Source organism: Octopus bimaculoides, chromosome 20 (genome assembly GCF_001194135.2).
Source record: "Octopus bimaculoides isolate UCB-OBI-ISO-001 chromosome 20, ASM119413v2, whole genome shotgun sequence".
Taxonomy (NCBI): Eukaryota; Metazoa; Mollusca; class Cephalopoda; order Octopoda; family Octopodidae; genus Octopus; species Octopus bimaculoides.
Genome location: NC_069000.1, coordinates 6,585,771 through 6,588,861, shown reverse-complemented (window position 1 = coordinate 6,588,861; position 3,091 = coordinate 6,585,771).

Sequence of the window (3,091 nt, the reverse complement as noted above, 5' to 3'; positions counted from 1 at the left end):
AAAAGAGACAGCATGCAGTGACTGACAATACCTGTGTTAGTCTTTAAGTACTGATTAACATGGAACTAACCTTCTGCGGGGGTGGGCAGGAGCAGAATTGTTAATATTTCGGCTTAATAATCTATTAATTAAAAGAAGTGAAGATGAAAGTCACTAAATGGAGAGATGTGTGTGCTTGAGTGTATGTGTGTGTGTTTGAGAGAGAGTGTATACATGTATGTGTATGTATGTGTGTGTGTGTGAGTGTGTGTGTGTGTGTGTGTGTGTGTGTGTGTGTTTGATTTGGTATACAAATAGTAACAACAACAAAGTTTACCTGTTTTTTTCTTTAACCAAACACAAAGATTATTTATTTATTTATTCAACCATTGTAGGGAATGTGCAGATTATAATTATAATTAATTGATTGAACAGACTATTGAGTGTATTTTTGTATGTACGTGCTTATATACGCACATATACATATGTAGTACCTACCTACCACATGCACACAGCTATGCAAATACACATGCATATACACATGCATATACACATGCATATACACATAGATATACGCATGAGTATGACCATTACTTGTTAATGAGCTGCAAAGCAGAGATGATGGTTTAATCCACCTGATGATCTGTAGCGTTTACCATCATAATTATTAGATAAATGTCTCCTCTCAGTTAAATGCAATGCAGAATCATGAACAGTGACAACTGTGTACAGGCATGTGTCACTTTAGACCACCAAGGGTATCATCATCATCATCGTTTAACGTCCGCTTTCCATGTTGGCATGGGTTGGACGGTTTGAGAGAGATTTGGTTAATATTTTTAGCACGTCAAACACCACATGGACGTTCCTCTTGTTGGATTGTGGGTATGAGTAGCTAACTGTTGTTGTTGTTGTTGTTTCATTGCAGGTCTACACTGACTGAGCAGACTTATGACCAGACATTCTGGCCATGACTATTCCATTTGTTTCTCTATATGCAGGACTCTCAGAGCCATATTAAACACTTTATCTTTTCCTAAATTGATATGGTGTGATCCAAGTGAGATTTGACTGCTACTTTTAGGAGGTGTAATGACTGACTAGAGGCTCCTTCATTGTTAGCCCACTTGAATGATGTGTGTGTGTGTGTGTGTGTGTGTTAGTATTGTTTTGTATGTTTAGATACATGCACACGCACAAACATACAGACATATACAAACACACAGACGCACACACAAACTCACAGAAACACACACAGACAAAAGCACATAAACACACAAATACAGAGACACGCACAGACACACATACGCTCTCCTTCAGGTGTATGGTAAAGACGTATCTCTGTGATTCCCAGCTGACTGACAGGAACAAAGAAGGAATGAGCCGTGAGAGAGACAAATGGTAAAACATTATTCCAGATTGTCACGATAACATACTTGTTGCGTTATCTAGGTTTTCATTGTTCATACATACACGCACGCACACACACACATACACACATACAAACACATACACATACATACACCGACATGTACATGCGCACACACAGATATTCAAATATGCACACATCATTATCATCATCATCATCGTTTGACGTCCGCTTTCCATGCTAGCATGGGTTGGACGATTTGACTGAGGACTGGTGAAACCAGATGGCTGCACCAGGCTCCAATATATGAATAACACTGTAAGCGCATACACTAACACACATACACACATGCACATGCCCACATACACATACACACACACACACACATAGATATGGATGTGTGCGTGTGTGTGTGTATATATATATATGCATATATACATATACACACACACCCATACACACATATATATCTTTTTCTTTTATTTGTTTGTCATTTGACTGCGGCCATGCTGGAGCACCACCTTTATTCGAACAAATTGACCGCAGGACTGGTTCTTTGTAAGCCCATGCCATCCATGCCCCACTTAGTCTGCAGTCGCTTCCAGTACTTTCTCACCATTTCTTACAGCAAAAGGAAAGTTGTTTTTCAAAGCCATGAGAAAATTCTGCTTTCCACAGATAACAATGATAACATTTTGAGCAAATATATTCGCTTTCTATGTTCAAAGCCTATGATGGGACAAAGTACTGAGTTGGGGGTCCCTTGGTTGACCTTGTTAAAGTGCTCTGATTACCTCATACATCATCTGGCACTAGAATAAGTAAAGCTAAGGATATCTTAACACTGAGAATTTCGAGGGGGATTTTCAGGTATGCCAAACACTGTGATTCCACAATCCAAGAATGGGGCACTATACCATAAGTCTTTTTAAAGTCAGCCCATGCCATCCATGCACTACTTAGTCTGCAGTTGCTTCCAGTACTTCCTTACCATTTTGTCAATGATCAGACTGTCTTTGGTGCCTTTCAAATATTTCCTGCAATCTTTTTTTGATCAGTAGGTAATAATTTGTTTTCCATCAAATGATAGCATGATTTTCTCAGTAACAATTGTTGTCTGTTCGTAAATTTCCAGTACTGATTAAGGAAGGTGATTGGTTGATAATTCTCCACTGCCTTTCCTTTCATTGGATCTTTCATAATCATAGTTGTTCCATTCATTTTGGTTCCATTCATTTTGGTACAATTCCTTGTATTACTCATTTTGGTTCCATTCCTTGTGTTACTCATTCATTCTGATGATTTCTTATTTGACTAAGGATTTCAGATCATTTTATCTCATATCTGTGGATCCCATCTTCTTCTTCTTCTTCTTCTTCTTCTTCTTCTTCTTCTTCTTCTTCTTTTGTTCATATTACTGCAGAAAAAGGCAAACAAGCTGGCAGAATCGTTAGCACGCTGAGCAAAATGCTTAGCGGTATTTTGTCTGCTATTACATTCCGAGTTCAAATTCCACCAAGGTTGACTTTGCCTTTTGTCCTTTCGGGATCAATAGATTAAGTACCAGTGAAACACTGAGGTTGATGTAATCAACTTATCCTATAGTTGAAAGGATTATTATTATTATTATTATTATTATTATTATTATTATTATTATTATTATTACCAACAGCAGCAGCAGAAACATTATAACAAGAATCATACTCAGAATCATCATTGTCATTGTCATCACCATCATTATTA